Raw genomic sequence first — 24,626 nt, 5'->3', positions numbered from 1 at the left:
CAAACGGAGTAAGTCGATTACATCGACCCCAGTGCGTAACTGGTACTTATTTAATCGACCCCGAAGGCAAAGTCGACCTCGGTGGAATTTGAACCCAGAACGTAGCGGCAGACGAAATACCGCAAAGCATTTCGCCCGGCGTGCTAATGTTTCTGCCAGCTCTGAGATTGTATATGCGAGGGTCATTTGGGTCCAGTGTCTGCAGAGTTCTCTCTGTTGTTTATGATATCCTCCTCATCATCATCTTCATTTAACGTCCATCGTCCATCCTGGCACAAGTTGTATGGCTTGACAAGAGCTGACAAGGCCAAGGGCTACACCAAGTTCCATAGCCTGTTTTGCCTTGGTTTCTACAGCTAGATGCCCTTCCTAATGCCAACAACCACTTTACAGAGAGAACTGATTGCTTCTTCTGTGCCACCAGCACCAGTGTTTTTTCCATGGCACCAGCTGTTAGCATGGTACCTTGTTTATTAGGATATCAGTTCTGTTGTGGTGAGTGGGCTGATGTGGCAAATATCTTCAATGTAAACTGACTTAGTTAGTTAGTTAATTTGGCTCAAAAGCAAATAGCAAGGCCATGTAGGGGGACATGGAGTTAAGTACAGGGTGGTGTTCATGTAAAGAGTTCAGGCCACTTGAGGTCAAGGGAGACTTTGAACAAAGTGGTCATCAGCATCTTCACCATCTCGTCTGGCAGCTTGTTCCACGGATCCGCAACCTGGACAGAGAAAGCTCCTCTCCTTCGATTGAGATGAAATCGTCGCAGGTAGAGCTTTTCGGAATGACCCCGCAGCCGAGATTCCAAGAACTTATTCACAAAGACTGTATCTTGGGCAATTTTGGTAATCTGAATTCTATTTGGAATATGGTTCCACTGTATTACTGGATGCTCTTCATAACATTGTGGAACCTACATCTATATTTTTTTCTTTTGGTAAAATATATTCTTGAGCATCTAAGAAAGTCTCTTATAACCTTCCCTTCTTCTCCAGAGAATGATTCCATATTCACTTTAGGTACTGAAACCTATATTAAAAATACTGTAACTTTTGACACAAGAAGAACCTCTATGTGGTCCATCGACCTGCTAGAAATAATAGCCATATTTCCTTCATGTCACACTATCTTGATAATTGAAGAACACATTGGCTGATGTAGTCTAGGCTTACACTATTCCCCACTTACAAAAAGGTAAGATTGCCATGGCTGGAATGCTTTTGATCCTAAGCTGGCTTCAACAGGTATAGCCTAGTGTTAAACAACAGCAACACAAACACCTGAAACCAAAAGAAAACTTTCAGAGACTATACATGCATAGATGGTTCTACACATACATTCACACACACACACACACACACACTGCTACATCTGTTTTGACTTGGATAAGCTAACAATGATACCAGACCAGGCAACCATTCAAAGATACACGCAGGGAAGATCAGCGGCTTCAAAATCAATCATTGACCGACTTCCACCCCAAAAAGCGACAACGAAACTGCTCGAAATTAAAGGCAGTGCTCCAGCATGACTGTTACCATTAAAACAATAAAAGAATGTGTGTGTGTGTGTGTGTGTGTGTGTGCTTGCATGCATGTGTGTATTGTGTAGTGTCAGCTTACTCATATTAAGCAGGAAGTCAGGCAACAAAATTGGTGTGACCCACAGATCTGTTACTTGTAATTTACTGAACCTCAGCCTTACTAAGCAACATACTGCATACTCCAATGTATATATATATATATATATATATATATATATATATATATATATATATATATATATGTATATATATAAATGAAAAGAATGGAGTCGAACGAAGATTTTAACAAAATTCCTTTACTTTCAACATATGTTTCAAAGACTGCATACTCTTAATTCCGAAGGAATGAAGGTTGCATTATGTCGTCTTCTCATCAGGAAATACAAGGAACCTCTATCAATCAGCCTCAAGACGAACTTTGCTACCCAGGTATCGATTAACCGTATTATCCATACTAGGATAATTCATTCATCTACTTATATATATATATATATATATATATATATTTATTTTATAGAAGGAGCTTCTACAGGACTAGAACTGTTTCATTCAAAAGAAATCATCAAGAAGCCAATGATGATTTCCTGATGATTTCTTTTGAATGAAACAGTTCTAGTCCTGTAGAAGCTCCTTCTATAAAATAAATTAATTTACTCTGCTATGTATTGAGTACCTTATTTACTGTGGTTAACCCCGACTCAACCCGGGACCTACATATATATATATATATATAATATATATATATATATATATCATCATCATCATCACCATCATTTAATGCCTATTTTCATAGTGGCATTGGTTGGATGGTGTAACCAGAGCTGGCAAGCCAGAGAGCTGCAGCAAGTTCTAGTCTGATTTAGCATGGTTTCTATGGCTGGATGCCCTTCCTAATGCCAACCCCTTTATAGAGTGTGCTGGGTACTTTTACGATGCACCACATGGGCACTTTTATGTGGTGCCTCATGGGCACTGTCACATGGCACTGCCTGGACACTTTCACATGATTCCACACAGCATCACGTAAATATATATACAGGGTGTCCCAAAAGTAGGTTTACAGTTATTCAACTATCTCTTTCGCATTCATATATTAATAGTTTAGGTCTTAATTATAAAAAAATATGAAACCATTATTCTATGCTAATTTAGTTAATTTTGTCAAACTCCACTTTTAGTTTGTAAGATAAAAATTTAAATGTAATAAAATGTTTTAAAAGAAATTTAAAGTGTTTACGTGATAACTGTAAACCTACTTTTGGACTACCCTGTATATATGTGTGTGTGTGTGTGTGGAGGCACATGGCCTAGAGGTTAGAGCAGCAGACTTGCGGTCGAGGGATTGCGGGTTCGAATCTCAGACCGGGCAATGTGTGTGTTTATGAGCAAAAACACCTAAGCCCCATGCAGCTCCGGCAGAAGGTAATGGCGAACTTCTGCTGACTCTTTTGCCACAACTTTCTCTCACTCTTTCCTCCTGCATCTTGCAGCTTACCTGCGGTGGACCAGTGTCCTGTCCAGGTGGGGAACCTATATGCCAAGGAAACCGTAAACCAGCCCTTATGAGCCAGGCATGGCTTGAGAAGGAACAACCATATATATATATATATATTATATATATATATATATATATATATATATATATATATATATATAATATTATATATATATATATAATATATATATATATATATATATATATATATATATATATATATATATTTACCACTTCCGTCTTTTAGTATGTGACCTCGTGAATACCACCGGCAATTTTTTTTCCTCTGTCCTCCCGTCTCGGGATCTTTCCTTCTCCTATGTTTCCGACGAAGAGCTCCGCTCGAAATGTCAAACCCTCCTTCTTCCCTTCTTTCCTGAGTGTCCAATAATACTTTATTTGTTCCACATCCTTGCGTTGTTGTCTTTTTGTTTTCTTGTTTGGATTAACTATATATATATATCATCACCATCATAATCATTTAATGTCTGTTTTCCATGCTGGAACAGGTTGGATAGTTTGACAGGAACTGGCCAACCAGAGAGCTGCACCAGGTTCCAATTATCTGCTTTGGTATGGTTTCTACGACTGGATGCCCTTCCCAACACCAACCACTTTACAGTCTACAAGGTGTTATATATATATTCTTTTATTTATTTCAGTCATTTGACTGTGGCCATGCTGGAGCACCGTCTTGAAGGTTTTTAGTCAAACAGATTAACTCCAGGACTTATTTTTCAAGCTGAGTACTTATTCTATCAGTCCTTTTGTTGAACCGCTAGGTTACGGGGATTTAAACACAGCAACACCGGTTGTCAAGCAGTGACGGGAGGACAAAAAGACATGAAGGTACACACACACATGATGGGATTCTTTCAGTTTCCATCTACCAAATCCAATAACAAGGCTTTGGATGGCCCATTGCTATAGTAGAAAACTCTTGCCTAAGGTGCCACGCAGTGGGACTGAACCTGAAACCATGTGATTGGGAAGCAAGCTTAAAAAAATAAGAACTAAAAAGTAGCCAGTGCACTGTGAAATGGTTGGCATTAGGAAGGGCAACCAGCCATAGAAACCTTTCCAAAGCAGACATTGGAGGCCAATGTAGCCCTCAGGCTGGTTGGATCACATCATACCATTTAACCCAGGTCAACATTGAACACATATATTAAATGATACAATGTGTGTGTATGTGTGTGCATGAAAGTTATTATGACCCAATAAAAAACTTATATAAGGGAAGGCAAAAAAACCATCTTTCCTTACAGAAGCTATAAATTATGTAATTTTAAATAATTGTGAAAACACTTAGTGTTGCCTTGGAAACTGTTCCAAAAGAAAAGCTCTCATTGTTCCAAGTTTATTTTTAAAAGTAAACTACAATCCAGTCAACAGTGTAAAAGATTGTATTGTTAGTTTGTGTTTATGTGTGTAGAGGTGTTATATATATACATGCATACATATGTGTGTGTGCGCGTATGTATATATATATTTTATATATGTGCACAGTACCTACATTGGTTGTTGTATATCTACATGTGTATTTGTTTTCCTGAAAATACATATGCTCATATGTGTTTGATACCACACACATATGTATATGTATATATATATATATATATATATATATTATATATATATATATATATAATATATATATATATATATATATATGTACAGTACAAACACTTGACACTTGTATTTACATATGTAGATGTGTGTGTGTTATATACATATGCATGTGTTTGTGTGTATGTATATATATAAATCTATATATATATATATATCTATATATATATATATATATATGGCAAATTCACACATGAACCTCATTAGGCACTTCTTAATTCATCTAATCAAGGCATTTATTCACTATACATAAATATGTGTATACATGCACTATAATATATATATATACATACATACATATATATGAATGGATGTAGATATAGTGTGTGTATTCACACACTTATACACATAGTCACCAATGCTAACGTGTTTCTTACACTCCAATAAGCAAACACCACTAACAATCATCAAACCAACCAGCCAACCGGCCAGCTAACATAACACCCATAGCACCACCACCACCACCACCACTACTACCACTACAACAACAAATCTCCCTACCCCATCAGTCCTACTAATACCATCACCACCACCACCACCTACAATTACAACGGCCGCCGCCAGTTAGAAAGTGTTACACTGGAAGCTATGTTAAATCCCTCCTTCCACAACACAACACAGAACAGTAATATATTCGTTGATATATTTATTTATTTCCTTTTGTTTTCCAATCAATAAGCATTAGTGCTCGTTAAAGACCACTGTTTGTCATTAATGACATATTGGTGGGAGAAGTTGCAATATAGTAGGAGTGGTGGTAGGAGATGTAACTGAGAGCTTACCACATTCCTACACTGTGTTGCTTCACCTGGGATCTTCTTTTTCTCTTTCTCCCATATTACGCTGTGCATGGATGCTTACGTCTCCCTAGTTGACAAGGTAAGAGCTATGAGTTGCTTTATTATTTTTTTCCCTTTTTTTTGTTCTTTTTCTTTTATTGTGTCTTTTGTCAACATTCATCCCTCGAGCTGATCAGACTTCAAAAGCGCTTCTATACAGTCACTCAACCTACAAAAAATAGCAGCCAAATCTCCCTCAAATTACACCGTACCATCATGATACATTACTCTCCTCTTTACTCTTTTACTTGTTTCGGTCATTTGACTGCGACCATGCTGGAGCACCGCCTTTAGTCGAGCAACTCAACCCCAGGACTTATTCTTTGTAAGCTTAGTACTTATTCTATCGGTCTCTTTTGCCGAACCACTAAGTTACGGGGACGTAAACACACCCGCGTCGGTTGTCAAGCGATGTTGGGGGGACAAATACAGACACACAAACACACACATGTACATATACATATATACTACGGGCTTCTTTCAGTTTCCGTCTACCAAATCCACTCACAAGGCTTTGGTCGGCCCGAGGCTATAGTAGAAGACACTTGCCCAAGGTGTCACGCAGTGGGACTGAACCCGGAACCATGTGGTTGGTAAGCAAGCTACTTACCACACAGCCACTCCTGGGCCTATACTCTTTTACTCTTACTTGTTTCAGTCATTTGACTGCGGCCATGCTGGAGCACCGCCTTTAGTCGAGCAAATCGACCCCGGGACTTATTCTTTGCAAGCCCAGTACTTATTCTATCAGTCTCTTTTGCCGAACCTCTAAGTGACGGGGACGTAAACACACCAGCATCGGTTATCAAGCAATGCTAGGGGAACAAACACAGACACACAAACACACACACATACATATATATACAACAGGCTGCTTTCAGTTTCCGTCTACCAAATCCACTCACAAGGCATTGGTTGGCCCAGGACTATAGCAGAAGACACTTGCCCAAGGTGTCACGCAGTGGGACTGAACCCGGAACCATGTGGTTGGTAAGCAAGCTACTTACCACACAGCCACTCCTGGGCCTATATATATATAAAAAAAAAAGAAAGGGCATAATTGAAAGTAAATTGGAATTCCTTTGATCATAGGTCTGCAGGATGAGAGCTAACCTGGGGCTAAACAAGTCTTCTTTCCTGGAGCTTCCTATATGCTCTCTACCCGGGGTGGGAGGAGAGATACCATTATATGATAAACATGATAATGTGGTATACCATTGATATCTCACACACACACATATGCATATACACAATTATGTTGTTAAACATGTAAACATAGCAGATATCTGATATCTACTTCAAGATGACATATATACAGTTCTCTGCATAGGTAGATAAACATGTCAACATTTGTGTGTGTGTATATGCATGTGGCTGTGCAATTGTATACATACATACATATCTGAATGCGTATGTATGTATGTGTGTGTATAAGTATATACATATATGAATGAAAATGCATGTATGTGTCTGTTTAAATATATACACAAATATTGCATGAATATGTGTATGTATATATATATATATATATATATATATATATGCATGCATGTGTGTGTTTGTATGTATAGATATGTGTGTGAATGTATGCATGAATGTGTGTATATATATATATATGTGTACACACACACTCACACATGTATGTATATATATATATGTGCATGTTTGTATGCATGCATATATATATATGTATGTATGTGTATATATGTATTGTATGTCCATATACATGTGTGTGTATTTGTATATATGTTTGTATGTGTATATACATGGATATCAGCTGATATATCTTGAGAAATAGGATATGAATACAATATGGTATATAGTAATTGAGTGTATGTGTGTATGTATATATGTGTAGACACACACACACACACAGTTACATAACCACATACATAGACATACAGAGTATGTGTTGTCTTGGAAAGAAGTTTTATATGCATTCCTACATGTAAGATTGGTATGTATACATGTGTGGGTGTATGTATCACTGCACTAACATTAAACAAGCTTTACATGTGTATATTCCTTTATGCATGTATGTTTTGTATATGTGTGTATATATGTATGTATAAATAAACACGAGCATATATCAGGCCTAAACACACTCCTAACCTTTTGACAGAAGTCTTCCATGTTTTTGCAACCCAAAAGTATGCAAACATATATTCTTTTACTAGTTCTAATCATAAGACTCTGGTCATGCTGGAGCACTACCTTTATGGACATCACCATTTTAAAATCAGTGCAGTAGTTAACTGCTGTTAGTTTTATTTAACTTGACTATGACTTCACTCTAGATGATATTTTGGGACAATACTCTGTATTCTGTGTTGAGTTCTATATCAGCTAATGTTTGTTCTTCATATGTAACATATGTCTGTATGTGTCTACATCTGATAATGATACTACTACAACAACTACTACTACTACTACTTACTACTACTACTACTGCTGCTGCTGCTACTTGTGTGTGAATCAGCTGTATTGTCGCAGTATTGGATATGTTGTTGCCTTGTATTATTTGTTCTGACTTTCTGTACTCTGAGTTCAAATCTCTGTACTGTTTACCTTTACCTTTAACTTTGCCTTTCGTCCTTTCAAGGCTGATGAAGTACCAGTCATGCACTGGGGTTGGTTCTTCTCTTTCTTGAAGAAATTAGCTGTGGTTCCACCCTGAAGTGGAGTGGGTTCCAACAGGACTGGAATGGAAGCACTCCGTCGGTTACGACGACGAGGGTTCCGGTTGATCCGACCAACGGAACAGCCTGCTCGTGAAATTAACGTGCAAGTGGCTGAGCACTCCACAGACACGTGTACCCTTAACGTAGTTCTCGGAGATATTCAGCGTGACACAGAGAGTGATAAGGCCGGACCTTTGAAATACAGGTACAACAGAAACAGGAAGAAAGAGTGAGAGAAAGTTGTGGTGAAAGAGTACAGCAGGGATCACCACCATCCCCTGCCGGAGCCTCGTGGAGCTTTAGGTGTTTTCGCTCAATAAACACTCACAACGCCCAGTCTGGGAATTGAAACCGCGATCCTACGACCGCGAGTCCGCTGCCCTAACCACTGGGCCATTGCGCCTCCACTACAGGACTACAAATGCTTAAGTCATGACATCAGCCCTTCATCACCATTGGGACTTGGCTGTGTGCATATGTATATGTGTGTGTGTGTGTGTGTGTGTGTGTGAGTGTAAAATAACTGGCTGTATGTGTTGAGTACCAATGGCTCATAAACGTTGAGTAAATTATTCAACAGCAGGGTGCTGTGATGTATATCTGAACAACACACGTTATTCTGTTCCGCCTCACTTCACTCAGCTGGCAGAAGTAAATAACTGATTATTTGCTTAAAGCTACTTTGGGGTAAAACTGTTGGAAGGGTCCACAGGGGAAATGTTTCTTGTAAATACACGACATTAATTATGAGGCCTGATATGGAATCCCTTGGGAGTTATTAAAACATAGATATATTTGTGCGAGCTCTATTTGATAACCAGTTGATCTAGCAAGCGAGGTCTCATGTCAGTGAGGGGGACAGCTGGTGCTCAATGATGCCATCAAGAGGTAGGCCCTGAAGTAGCATGCCTTCTCTCCTGATGGCCCCATACACTTGCTGGCTTCCGGTGTGTGGAACTTTCGACTGGTAGCACTTGCATGTGCGAGTTGTTTGCAAAGCACCACACATAGATGCATATACATTCATACTAAGAAAATATTCAGGAAAAGGAAAATTATAAAAATTTTTATGCCAGTGGCTAACATATATAAAATATATATGGAGTGGCTGTGTGGTAAGTAGCTTGCTAACCAACCACATGGTTCCGGGTTCAGTCCCACTGTGTGGCATCTTGGGCAAGTGTCTTCTGCTATAGCCCCGGGCCGACCAATGCCTTGTGAGTGGATTTGGTAGACAGAAACTGAAAGAAGCCTGTTGTATATATGTATATATATATATATATGTATGTGTGTGTTTGTGTGTCTGTGTTTGTCCCCCTAGCATTGCCTGACAACTGATGCTGGTGTGTTTACGTCCCTGTCACTTAGCGGTTCGGCAAAAGAGACCGATAGAATAAGTACTGGGCTTACAAAGAATAAGTCCTGGGGTTGATTTGCTTGACTAAAGGCGGTGCTCCAGCATGGCCGCTATCAAATGACTGAAACAAGTAAAAGAGTAAAGAGTAGACAACATATTTTTCATAGAAAAATACTGTACATTTAAACACAAAAGAGGTGACCATAACAGGACGTCTTACATGCTAGAAGGAACAGTCAAAATCCAAACTATGGTCAACAGCAATTTCGAAGGGAATAAAAAAATAAAAATAATATTTACCTCCCATACCTAGGTTTCAAAATTGCTCTTAACCGTGGTTTGCATTTTGATTGTTCCTTCTAGCATGTAAGACGTCCTGTTATGGTCACCTCTTTTGTGTTTAAATATACATTCATACAATATACGTGTACACATACTTGTGTATATATATGATTTTCTCTTGAGCAGCTACTCTGAGTTTTGTGAAGACCATTTTGACAATATAAAGGAAAACTTCAATGAATGAATTCTGTAAAACTGCCAATAGCAGTAATGGGAATCATCAACTCTATACAAATAAGCTCTACCCTATATGTTGAGCACGGTTTTCCTCATCAGTTTTTGAAATGTATACTTGCACATACACCTGAACACACACACACACACCTATAAATATAGAGTTTACACCCACTTTTCTGTAACACCATGAGTTGGCTGGGACTTTTTAAAGAATGTATATTTAAGCACAAAAGAGGTGACCATAATAGGACGTCTTACATGCTAGAAGGAACAATCAAAGTCCAAACCACGGTTAAGAGCAATTTTGAAACCTAGGTATGGGAGGTAAATATTGTTTTTATTTTTTTATTCCCTTCAAAATTGCTCTTGACCATGGTTTGGAATTTGACTGTTCCGTCTAGCATGTAAAACGTCCTGTTATGGTCACCTCTTTTAAAGTACTGTTTTAAGGCCAGATGCCCTACCCGGAGTCAATCTTTTCAAGTGTTGCTTACAATTGGCAGAGATACAGTTTGTCTATTTTAAAAACAAGGATACATACAGCTTAAACACATTCACTCTCTCTCTCTCACACACACATACACACACACACTAGTCTTCTTTCAGTTTCTGTCTACTAAATTCACTCACAAGTCTTTGATTAGTCAGGTGCTAAAGTAAATATTTGCTGAAGGTGTTGCACGATGGGACTCTTATCCAAGAGTGCATGGGGGTTGGAAAGCAAACTTCTCAACCTCAAAGCCAGCCCTGTACTTATTACAAATATAATCAGTGAGCTTCCTTTTAGTTTCCGTCTACCAAATCCTATCACAATGCTTTGGTCAGCCTGGGTCTATAGCAGAAGACACTTGCCCAAGGTGTCACACAGTAGGACTGAACCTGAAGCAAGGTGGTTATGAAGCAAACTTGTTTACTACATATAGCATGCTTGCACGTTTGGAAGCCATGCCTACACACGCACACACACACACACACACACACACACACACATATATACACATGCAAATACACACATACACACACCCATGTATATATGTATACATATGTATGTATTCTTTGGCAGGCATGTTTTGTATGACCATGGATCTGCCCTGGGAAAGATTTACTTCAATCTGAGTTTCTAGAGTCCAGTAAAGCAATGTTAGAGTGTTGTTGCATCCAGGGTGCAGGCCAGGTCAAGGTTCTACGGGAGACCAACTCTAGGTCATGCCAAATGTTCCTCCGCTCTCTCTCTCTCTCTCTCTCTGCCATCTATAATGAGAGAGAGAGGGAGGGAGAGAAAGAAAGGAGGAGAGAGAGAGAGAAAGGGGGGAGGAAATGTTTAGGAGAAAGTTTGGCTATAATTTGGAACCAGTGTCATTACAGGAGTGATGAGATTAAAGTCAAACAGTCAGACTGCTTAGTCAAGGAACTCAACTCCAGTTCTTCATTGGAATTGGTTCTTTTATTTCATCAACCCCAGAAGGTTGTAAAGTAAATTTGATTTTAGTGGGATTTGAAAGCAGAACTTAGGGAGCTTAGATAAATAGGGCAAGAAGTTTTTTTTCCAAGTTTCTAATGGTTCTGCCATTGCTATCCTTATATATATATATATATATATTTATATATATACATATACATATATAGATAGATAGATAGATATGTGTATATATATATATATATAGAGAGAGAGAGATAAATATATGTATATATATATATATATATATACATGTGTGTATATATATATATATATATACATGTGTATATATAATATATATATATATATATATATCCATATATATATATATGGATATATATATATATATAACTGTTTCTCAGTGTGTATAATTAATTAAATACATCTCACAAAAGTTTTTTCATAAAGACACACACACACACATATCCTGTCACATTCGACTCATACTTACATACATAACTCACAGACGTGTGCTCCCCCCCCCACACACACATGTATACACACACACACACCGTTGAGTGTGTGATATTACAGTTTATATAACATGCTTTTCATTGAAGCCATCCGTTCAGTAAGCAAACTACTTGCTTCTGTGCAGCAGAGAAAAGTATAAACACAGGATCTATTATCGCGAAAGATTGAAGGAGAGTGGGGGGGGAGGGGACACGGCAAATGAAACAAACTCGTTAGTTGTGTCAGTTTAGTTCAGTTCTATGTTCAACTATGGACCTTATATTCCATACCACTGGTCGTGTCTGATAATGAATGTTTTAGCAGAAGCTATGATCACCTCCCTACCTGACACCCATCACTGCCATCTTCTTTTTCCTCCATGATACCAAAGGCCCTTGGTGTACACAGAATCACTATTGTTGCAGCAGTAATTTCACATACACAGAACTCGTTTTGTGCGACTTCATTCTGTTCATTAAGCCATGATAATTAAGTCTTACAGTATGAGCACACATATAAATACTGGCATCTCTCCCCCTCTCTTTGTCTGTGTCTCTCTCCTTCACTCTGCATGTGTGTGTGTGTGTGTTTATGTATGCATGCATATGTATGTGCAGAAATCTCTACAGATGTATACCCATTTCGAGTGTGTAAAGGCAGGAGAATGAGTGTCTCTGTATGTCTGTTTGGCAGGGGGCAAAGGTATGGATAAGTAGTTAAGTTCACTTTGAACCCATGTGGTCTTCGGTTCAATCCTCCTGCTGGACACCTTGAGCAAATATCTTCCTGTGAATGAAATTAGCAGAAGCCTATCATGTATGTGTGTGTATCACTACCACAACCTATTTCTTTATTACCCACAAGGGGCTAAACACAGAGGGGACAAACAAGGACAGACATAGGTATAAAGTCGATTAGATCGACCCCAGTGCGTAACTGGTACTTAATTTATCGACCCCGAAAAAATGAAAGGCAAAGTCGACCTCGGCGGAATTTGAACTCACAACGTAACGCAGACGAAATATGGCTACGCATTTCGCCCGGCGTGCTAACTTTTCTGCCAGCTCGCCGCCTTTAACTGACATTTATCACTACCACAACCATCATCATCATCATCACTTAACATCCTCTTTCCATGCTGGTAAGGGTTGGATGGTTTGCAAAGAACAGATGAGCCAAAGTGCTCCACCAGGTTCTGTCTGCCTTGACATGGTTTCTATAACTGTGTGCCTTTCCTAATGCCAGACACTCAACAGAGTGTACTGGGTGTTTTTTATATGGTACCAGCATCAGTGAGGACGCCAAGTATCTGCAAGATAAGACTGCTCAACTGAGCAGGATATAGACAGGAGGAATAAGAAAGTCTGATAGAGGGAGAGGAGTTGGTCTCTTGTTGAAGAGATGAATGCATGGCTTGCTCACCTGGAAAGTGAAAGAGAAAAAGAGAAAGATAGTGTGAATATGAAACAGAATAGAATAGAAGAGATACACACACTTTTATTCTTCTTTCTTTCAGTTTTATGTCTATTTTTTCACATTTGCATAGGAAATATGTATATTATTGATATATTAAGTTGGATGCCTTTCCTGTCACTAACTTTTATTTGTCTCTCAAGTAATGGGTCTCTTATTTCACAATTCTTCAAAGATAACACCCAAGGATGATTTGCTGACCAGATAAATACATCTACATCACTGCTTGTAACTCAGATTTTCAGAGAAGGGCAGAAGTAAACATACATACTGACACAAATGTGAAATGTGACTGTACACACATGCATGCATACAAGCATACATGTGCGTATGTATGTGTGTGTGTGTGTATGCATGTATGTGCAGAAATCTCTACAGATGTATACCCATTTCGAGTGTGTAAAGGCAGGAGAATGAGTGTCTCTGTATGTCTGTTTGGCAGGGGGCAAAGGTATGGATAAGTAGTTAAGTTCACTTTGAACACATGTGGTCTTTGGTTCAATCCTCCTGCTGGACACCTTGAGCAAATATCTTCCTGTGAATGAAATTAGCAGAAGCCTATCATGTATGTGTGTGTATCACTACCACAACCTATTTCTTTATTACCCACAAGGGGCTAAACACAGAGGGGACAAACAAGGACAGACATAAGTATTAAGTCGATTAGATCGACCCCAGTGTATAACTGGTACTTAATTTATCGACCCAGAAAGGATGAAAGGCAAAGTCGACCTCGGCGGAATTTGAACTCACAACGTAATGCAGACGAAATACGGCTACGCATTTCGCCCGGCGTGCTAACATTTCTGCCAGCTCGCCGCCTTTAACTGACATTTATCACTACCACAACCATCATCATCATCATCACTTAACATCCTCTTTCCATGCTGGTAAGGGTTGGATGGTTTGCAAAGAACAGATGAGCCAAAGTGCTCCACCAGGTTCTGTGTCTGCCTTGACATGGTTTCTATAACTGTGTGCCTTTCCTAATGCCAGACACTCAACAGAGTGTACTGGGTGTATATTTATATGGTACCAGCACCAGTGAGGATGTCAAGTATCTGCAAGATAAGACTGCTCAACTGAGCAGGGTATAGATAGGAGGAATAAGAAAGTCTGATAGAGGGAGAGGAGTTGGTGTCTTGTTGAAGAGATGAATGCATGGCTTGCTCACCTGGAAAGTGAGAGAGAAAAAGAGAAAGTGTGAATATGAAACAGAATAGAATAGAAGAGATAAACACACACACTTTTATTCTTCTTTCTTTCAGTTTTATGTCTATTTTTTCACATTTGCATAGGGAAGATGTATATTATTGATATATTAAGTTGGATGCCTTTCCTGTCACTAACTTTTATTTGTCTCTCAAGTAATGGATCTCTTATTTCACAATTCTTCAAAGATAACACCCAAGGATGATTTGCTGACCAGATAAATACATCTACATCACTGCTTGTAACTCAGATTTTCAGAGAAGGGCAGAAGTAAACATACATACTGACACAAATGTGAAATGTGACTGTACACACATGCATGCATACAAGCATACATGTGCGTATGTATGTGTGTGTGTGTGTACATATATATACATACACACTAATGAGAACATGCTATCTTTAAGATAGCATGTTTTACATTGATTCGATATTATTGTATCATGTATTCCTATAGCGTACATGTATAAATATGTATGTGGGAAGAAGGCTAGCAAGACATGCAACATGGTGGAAACTCAAATATCAGCAGTGGAAAAATATAAAATAGAACTACAAGATGAAATGCAATTATGTTTAAAGAATATGCATTTATAAAGCAATGAAAAATTACTACCTAAATGCAGCAATAAATTTTAATAGATGTATGTGTATATATATAAATATCTACACACACACACACACATTTTGATGCATTTTTAATACAATTAGTATTCATTACTAAACACTATATCATCGTAAATACCATTGTCCTATCTATGTGTATGAGTAGTGAAAAATTAAGCCCATCTCATCTCATTCATATTACTGTCACCCTTTTGATGCAAACCAAACAAAAGAAGTGTATTGTTTGTTTATATATAACATACAGTTATATAATCAAATAGTGTTCCATACAAAATGAAAGTGAGGCAAAGCAATCCAATATGTAGATATTTAATAGCAGTGTAACTGTAGTATTACTTATGTTTCATTTATTCATTTACTTGTTATAGTCATTTGATTGCGGTCATGCGGGAGCATCACCTTTAGTTGAACAAATCAACCCCAGGACTTATTCTTTGTAAGCCTAGTACTTATTCTATCAGTCTATTTTGCTGAACCGCTGATGTACGGAGATGTAAACACACCTACATTAGTCTGTCAGGTAATGGTGGGGCGACAAGTACAGACACACACACACACAAATATATACATACTTACATATATATATAAAATGGGCTTCTTTCAGTTACTGTCTACCAGATCCACTCACAAGGTTTTGGTTGGCCTGAGGTTACAGCAGAAGACACTAGCCCAAGGTGCCATGCAGTGGAACTGAACCCAAAACCATGTGGTTGGGAAGCAAGCTTCTTACCACACAGCCTACACCTATATTAAAGCAATGGGCATACCTACACAAATGTGCCCCACTGACGTTTTTCTTAACTTCCAGAAAAATGGACATCTTTAATGAGATTTTCTACAAATATGCTTCAGATGATGTAGGTTCCAATTGTATCTGAATTTGTTTTAAAAAAATGTTTTCGTGGAAGTTGGGAGAGGAGTTTCAGAAAATTTATATGAGTTGGCTTTGTTTCCTCATGACTTTCTGAAAAATAGGTATTTTTAAATGAAATTTTCTACAAATCCCTTTCGTGTGACTGATCAGACTATCAGATGTTGCTACACATCACTGGTCACAATGCACTTTGCATTGTTTTAGCCTCTGAATGAGGACACCCCACTGACTAGCTAAGAAGGCCAATATCTACCCTGCCCCATCACCTGATTAAAAGGTGGATTGGAGCAACATGAAATGAAGTGTTTTGTTCAAGAACACAATGTGCCACCTTGTCCGGGAATTGAAACCATGGTCTAGTGATTGTGGGTGTAACACCCTAACCACTAGGCCACACACCTCCACACACGCATACATTCATATATTATGCCTGACTAAAGTGTTCTTATCCAAATTTATGAACTTCATTATTTTTCACTGCACAGACCACCCCTAGTTTCCTCAGAAATTGGAGGGGATGTGTAGGTTTAGCATATGTGTGTGTGTGTGTGTATACTCCTAACATATATATGTGTATATTTATTTAAATCTGTTTCTGTATATCAAATAAGTGATAACTGTTTATGCACATATGCTCTCAAACACTTATTTTATGCTAATACTTTCGCTCTGTCTATCTGTCTCTTTCTCTCTCTCTCTCTCTTTCCCTATATATATATATATATAATTCCTAATTAAGGGCAAACGAAAAAATTTCCAATGCCAGATATGCCGAAAAATTGGACATATTGTCCATTAACCATATAATATTTTCACAATATGCACACTACTCGAAAAAAAGTCGACAGAAATTTCTAAAACATTCTATTATTACCATATCGGACCGATTTCAGGGTTAGCTTATAACAGCCCTCCCTTCGTCAGTGATACATGTGGCAAAAAGAAATAAATGAGATGAAAAAGAATATATTTTTTTCAAAAAAAATTTTATCCTTCATTAGATATATATATATATATATACACACACACACACTGGGTGTTCAAAAAGTCTCTCAGCAGTAAATATTTTATTGCAAAATAAATATTTAAAAGGTGATGTGCGAAGTATGTGCTGTAGCTCCATCTTGCTGAAAGTATGCATTATCAATTTCACTTTCAGTGATTTGGCCTACAAATGGAGAGACGATATTTGAACAATTTCTCTCTCGGTGTTGATGGTGCCTTCAAAAATATGCACAGGATGAAAAAAATTTACTGCGGAGTGGTTGGCGTTAGGAAGGGCATCCAGCCGTAGAAACACTGCCAGATCAGACTGGGCCTGATGCAGCCTTCTGGCTTCACAGACCCCAGTTGAACTGTCCAACCCATGCTAGCATGGAAAGTGGACGCTAAATGATGATGATGATGATATATATATATATCCTTCGAAACGTAGAGTAGATGAAACCTTAGCGACTGAAGAAGGGGATTTTTCGTTGTGCTTATTGTCCTGTATCTCTTTTTTTCTTTTTTGCTTGTCCTGTTCCTTGGTTTGTGTCTATGTTTTTCGTCTCTCTATGTGTTCGACGTCTTTTTGGTGTCCTGTACACATATATGCGTGTATATGTACATGTAGAGGTAGGTACGTACATATATGTTTATATATATGCATATGTTCTATTTTATTAACATATATATATATATATATATATAAGCTTGCTGTGTACTGTTTTCTAAAGTAAACAGCATGGGTTGAGAACAAATATTTAGTTTGGCCAGCAGGGGTGTGAGCAAAAAGCCATTTATGGACTAAAAAAAATCTGCAGAAAAAGAAGGGGTAAAAAAGAGGGTACACCATTTATTGGTGCCAAACTGCACCAGAGTAGTTCTAAAGTTTGCATCTTATCCACATAAGATCAGCACAAACTAAGGAAGGGACCTCTGTTCTGTTGCTTGATCTGCTAGAAATAGTTACCAAATTTTCTTGGCTCATAGCTGATTGTTTTAGAAATAAAAAAAGACATTGCATTGGATAATGTCAGTTTGGTTTCAATGTGTATGAGGAAGAAAAGATGGGATGGTCATGGCCTGAATGTCTTTTATTTATCAATCTACTTTGGGTTGATCTCAGGCTAGCAACAATAACACATAAAAACTACCTCTAAAAGTCTTATAATTCTGGCAAGATTCTTGTGATTTAATTCTTTAATTCTTCAAAGTTGAATTTTGTTAAATGATTTATCTTGATTGTGTGTGTATGTGTGTGTGTGTGTGTATGTGTGTGTGTGGGTGCATGTGCAAGTGGTAGAATAATAAAGTAGGAGAGAGAGAGAGGTGAGCGAGAGGAGGGGGATGACAGGTGGGAAGGAGCATATTGGTGGGGAAAGATTTCAAGATTGTGGTGGGAAAAGTGAGCAATGTGCAGGAGTGGCTGTGTGGTAAGTAGCTTGTTTACCAACCACATGGTTCCGGGTTCAGTCCCACTGCATGGCACCTTGGGCAAGTGTCTTCTACTATAGCCTCGGGCCGACCAAAGCCTTGTGAGTGGATTTGGTAGATGGAAACTGAAAGAAGCCCGTCGTATATATGTATATATATATATATATATATATATGTGTGTGTGTGTGTGTTTGTGTGTCTGTGTTTGTCCCCCTAGCATTGCTTGACAACCGAAGCTGGTGTGTTTATGTCCCCGTTACTTAGCGGCTTGGCAAAAGAGACCGATAGAATAAGTACTGGGCTTACAAAAGAATAAGTCCCGGGGTCGAGTTGCTCGATTAAAGGCGGTGCTCCAGCATGGCCGCAGTCAAATGACTGAAACAAGTAAAAGAGTAAAGAGAGATGTATAGAAGTGGGAGGGGGTGAATGTAGTGAGTGGGAGGGGGCAACAAAGGTGGAGGTGGTCAGTAGTAGATAGGAGATGGTGTTAAGACTGATGTGTGGCTATTAACAGGAAGTGGCTCAGGGTAAAGAGAATGGCACATGAATGGGAGGTGGTGTTTGGTTAAGAATGGGGCATGGATATCACAGGAAGTGTTTCAGGGGAGAGGAAGTGATGACTGGCAGCACAATAAAGGATAATGATTTATGTAGCTTCACTTAAGGTGGTGAGCTGGCAGAATTGTTAACATGCTAGGCGAAATGCTTAGTGATATTTCGTCTGTCTTTATGTTCCGAGTTCAAATTCCGCCGAGGTCGACTTTGCTTTTCATCTTTTCAGGGTCACTAAATCAAGTACCAGTGTCATACTGGGGGTCGATCTGATTGACGGCCCTCCCTCCCCCAAAATTTCAGGCCTTGTGCCTAGAGTAGAAAAGATATATGTAGTTTCACTCTCATCTAATAACAGCAGCAAGATAACGTAGTAGTTAGAAGAGTAATGGGGGATGAGTGATTAGGAGATGAGGAAGCAGCCTGTGAACGCTTGTCTTCCAGGGTCTCCACCTTCAGTGGACAGAACCTGTGGAAGATGATTAGCATTTCTCTATGCAGCTGTCCTCATCCATATGCATCACATACCCATACCAACAGTCTTCTCTCTTGCATCTGTTTCCTCACATGCCCAGTTTTTTCTCTCACCCATTTATATTTCATCAATCATACATACTGATTGAGTACTTTCAAAGACACATACTTGTTTCATTTCATCTGGTTTAGCTCTCTTCTTAATCAAGCTATAACCCTTTCTGTGATTGTCACGACTTGATCCAACAATTGGATGACTCTAATTTCTACTCACCAAAGTAGTGGCTTTTTTCTTTTGTAGCACCCCTTTTTAAGTAGATATTATGTCTGGCCCCAACCTAAGTGGTGAGCGAGGTATCACAACTAAACTTACTTAACATGGACGATAATTTATAAATGATAAAAAGATTAATAAAGACAAAACTTGTAAGTCTAATATTGCAAGTTAATGACATCCTTGTGCCTGAGATCTCATTTCATTTTAATAGCCATTACTAGGTTTACTAGGATTATAATATAATTACTACTATGGGTAAAATTTAGTATGTTAATTATGTTACCTCACCCGAACTCCTCACCATCACCTTCCATATGGCCACCCTTGGGGGCAGGACTGCTCACATTGCGAACCTCTGTTGAGAAACATCTTTACCTTGTAACAGTTGACAATGATGCCCCGACAACAGTTGTTGGGTATGACTCCTTTATGTACAGTTGATTGGCTCTGTGGGTGACCAGGCCATATCTTACACCACCAGATATTTTAAGCATCTGAGAAGTAACTTCTGAGGAGCTTTCCTTACCCTTATATCAATAATTGGTATCATAAGGACATGATCTAATATCATTCTGTTTATTCCAATGTAATATTAGATCAATGCCTGTTAGAGAAGGGGCCCAGACCTTGCCTGAACCAACCTGTGATCAATGAAGTTCCAGCCATGACCATCACAGTTCTTTGTACATATTCAACTACATTTTCCAATGCATTCTTCTTTATCCAAGACTGAAGGATGTAATTTGAAGGATATTGGGTGCTATTTCTAGCAGGTCAAACGACAGCATAGAGAATCACTTATATTGTTGTTTAGATCACCCCATCAACACTGAATCAGCAGACCTATGATCAAAGGCATTCCAGCCATGAGCATCCCATCTATTTTTTTCTCAGACCTATTGTAACAAAGATGGCATTATCAATTTCTTTTTTCCCCAAGATGCTACTGTGGTTTGAGATAGATTTGGCTGCTATTTTTAGCAAGTTGGTCAACCATGTAGAGGCCTCCTTCTTGTCATGAACTGGTAATACAAGAACCTCCATACCCTATGGAGACATTTCACTCTTCTAGCTTTATCTTGATAGCCATCAAGACTCTAGTCATTGTCGTCAGCCAGTGAGCTTCAGGCCCAGCCAAATTGATCAGCCACAACACCCAGCTCTTCTAGACATGGCACCACAGATCCTCTCTGAAAGTCCACCCTATTTATCATAGATGGAATGACTCATTGACACAGCAGTGTCTGTGTAGTTTTATTTACCATTTTGTAATAACCACTGGCTTGTCTGTCTGTCTGCCTCACTGATCAGGGTGGGGTGGTGGAGATTTCTGAACCAATGAATGAATGAAAGTATGTATGTTTGTGTGTTTGCAGGTCTTTGCATCATACATACATGTGTGTGTGTGTGTGTATGACAGGAAACATGTATGCATATACGTACGTAGGCATACATAGGTACATACTTGTTTCTGTGTGTGTGTATGTATGTGTGTGTACACGTGTGTGTGTGTGGAGTTCCTTATCAGATAATATTTCAAATGGTTTTAACATATCTCTCAAACGTTAAAAACCTATCCATGATTACGGTACATGTATGTGTATATATATATATATACACACACACACACACATAGATATACATATTTATGGTGTGTGTTTCTTGATGTAACAGATCAGGATGTAGTAGCATGTAACCACTCCACTGTTTTTTATGCTACCAAGGTATTAAAAAGTATTTTGCATCAATTTTCTCAACAAGTGACTGGTTTAACCAGGAAATACAGCAAAACCAATACACTTGATTCATATGAGTGTGTGTGTGTGTGTGTATATATATGTTTGTGAGTGTGTATATATATATTTGTATGTTTGTGTGTGTGTGTTTATATACATTTGTATGTTGTGTGTGTGTGTATATATATGTTTGTGAGTGTGTATATATATATATTTGTATGTTTGTGTGTGTGTTTATATATATTTGTATGTTTGTGTGTGTGTACATATATATATATTTGTGTGTGTGTACATATATATATATATATTTTTATGTTTGTGCGTGTGTATATATATATATATATATATATATATATATATATATTTGTATGTTTGTGCGTGTGTGTTTATATATATATATAATATATATATATATATATATATATATATATTTGTATGTTTGTGTGTGCGTGTGTATATATACAGATATATGTATGTATACACACATACACACACATGTACATGTGCTCAAACACATACCTACGCATATTCGTTTATCTATTTATACATGTCATGCTCGTTTTAAGCTTCTATCCTGTTGAATTTTGGGTGGTACTGAGGAAATGAAGCCAGGATAATCACTAATAAATCTACGAGATAAACTCTATCCACCCTTAACTTGAAATATATCGGCAACATTGAAATGCAATTAATAAATCACATTTCTAATTGATTTCATTGCTAATCATTGTTCTGCTGTTGAGTGAAGAAAACTCACACACCCATGCATGTGTGCTTCACATTAATAAATACACACTAATACAAGCGTAGCCATACAGGTACACACACACACACACACCATTCTCTCACCTACACTCATATCAACAGTGATACACTCCTATACGTATGCTTACACATTTACCTCTTCCTTCCTTGTTAACTCTTCCCTGTAGAACGATATTCACACCTGAACCCTACATCCTTACCTGTTTTTTTCTTCTTATCCCTGCTCCTCAACCACTTTTTCTTTTGCACTCTTCCTCTAATTTTCTTCTGATGAAGGACTTACGTCCAAAACATTAAAACTTTTTTCCTTCTTTTTAAAAGCTTTAAACTAATACAATATTTATTAGACTTGTCCCATTCCACCTGTGTTATCTCTTTTGTCTTGTTTTCTTTAGGGACTTCACTATATATACAGGGCCAAAATTTCGTTTCCTCAAAAGTATGCTGGAAATCCTTTTTATAATAAGTACTAGGCTTACAAAGAATAAGTCCTGGGGTCGATTTGCTTGACTAAAGGTGGTGCTCCAGCATGGCCGCAGTAAAATGACTGAAACAAATAAAAGAGTTATGTCTGAGATTCTTCATTTAAGATACATTAGTTCATTCTGCTATAACTTTCTTTTTCTCTTGCTTTGCTACATAGAACCTCCTTCACAATTTCTTCATCAGTAAGAACTTGATTGCCAGGACCTCCTCCATCATTTTCAAGACCTTCCAAAACCTCATCTTCAGATGTTTGCCAGCAGAATTTTTCCTCCACTTGTTACCATCCCAGACTGACAGATGTTATATAAGCTCCCCTTTAGCTGCTCCAAGATAATTGAGGGGATGTAGTCTTCCAGCACAACATCAACTTTCTTGCTGAGAGCAAAGGCCACAGCATACCATAAAATGAATACTGGCATATTGTTACTATAGACTTGAAGCAACAAAATTTCTATCAAGGATTCTGAAAACTGTACCGGCTTTTAAAGTTGACTACAAATGATTCCAAAAATGGTTGCTGCCCATCAACTAACAAAATGATCTTTAATGGTCAAGGTGCAGTGATTTTGAACTTACAGACTCACTTCAGTCAGAGGTATGATCCTTTTGTGAACCTACTCTACCATGGTTCATTTACTAAAGAGTTACTCAGAGATTTTACAGATTCTGTTCTCTACGTATGGAAATTGGATGCACCAACCATCTTGGAAGTACATAAAGAGAGCCACAAACTGAAGAACAAGGCTCCAGGTAAAGGCAGCCTATATAATGAGAATTTCAAAAATGGTTCTGATACTGTGGTTCTTTATTTGCACCATTACTGAACTAAAAAATTAGAATTAAAAAGAAAAAAGTGTAAAGTGTTATCAAGGCTGTCAAGTGTGACTTGAGAACAGAGAGGAAAATAGAGGAGGTATGATTGTTTCAATAGTTATATACTGATCCATTTTTATATACAGAAATAAGCTTGTAAAGATTAATTAAGAGTATCGGACTATATTGTTATAAAGTATAATGAAATAAAGAGTGTCTGTTTGTGGGGTTAAGACTGAAGAACTGAAAAAGGGATTAGAGAGAATATGTGATCTTTTCCTGCTGAATTGTAAGTATTGATGTAGTCAGTTTGTTGGAGTTTTTTTTATAGTTCTTTTTAAGTTTTTCAGTGGATATTTACAGAAATGTCAACATTTTATGAAGATTTCTGATTTAACATTTAAGTGGTTTCAGAATAATTGATAAGTTTTAGTATGAAGTACTTCTCAACTCTAAACATCTTTTCCCACAGCTTTTCTTCATTTCTGTATCATTGGCATCTCTAGTGGATCTTTCACTTGATATGCAAATGAGAAACAAGTTCTTTCAAACTCCAGACAATGAGATAGTTTTATTGCATTTCTTCTTTTCTAAGAAAGAGGAGTTCTGGTTGAAGTATTGTTGCTTAAATTGAGCTTTCTCCATACCTGCATAGTTTTTACACTTGATGTTAAAGTTTGTTGTAGGTGGAGATGATTTCTGTTTCTTACATAATTGTTTCAGCATTGCATATCTGCTTGAGTAGACATGTATTTGTGTTTCTGCATGTGCAGTTATCATCAGTTAAAATTACTAAGTTTTTCATAGTGGTAGTGAAGCAGTAAGTCAGTTTAATATTGTTTCTATTGAATAGTTTTCTACAATGGTGGCTGAATAAGGAAATGCTTATTAAAACTAAGAGGTTATTAGCAATATTAGACTTAACGTTTGAGAAAAACAGTGGTGTA

At 37.9% G+C, this 24,626-nt stretch overlaps 1 protein-coding gene across 9 annotated transcripts in view; it reads left to right on the top strand.

Moving 5' to 3' along the window:
- The window catches only part of LOC115212947 (pleckstrin homology domain-containing family G member 2-like), a 412,633-nt gene that overhangs the window by 181,791 nt on the left and 206,216 nt on the right, over window positions 1-24,626 (top strand). The window contains exon 1 of one of the 9 annotated variants that reach the window (XM_029781799.2): window positions 5,313-5,546. The exons of the other annotated variants lie outside the window; for them this stretch is intronic. The gene's annotated coding sequence lies outside the window, so the exon portion shown is untranslated. Of the gene's footprint in view, window positions 1-5,312; window positions 5,547-24,626 lie in introns of those variants that run through there. 9 annotated transcript variants of the gene reach the window in all.

The sequence above is a fragment of the Octopus sinensis genome, linkage group LG6 (genome assembly GCF_006345805.1).
Source record: "Octopus sinensis linkage group LG6, ASM634580v1, whole genome shotgun sequence".
NCBI classification, from domain to species: domain Eukaryota; kingdom Metazoa; phylum Mollusca; class Cephalopoda; order Octopoda; family Octopodidae; genus Octopus; species Octopus sinensis.
This window is presented reverse-complemented; position numbering and strand designations above follow the sequence as displayed.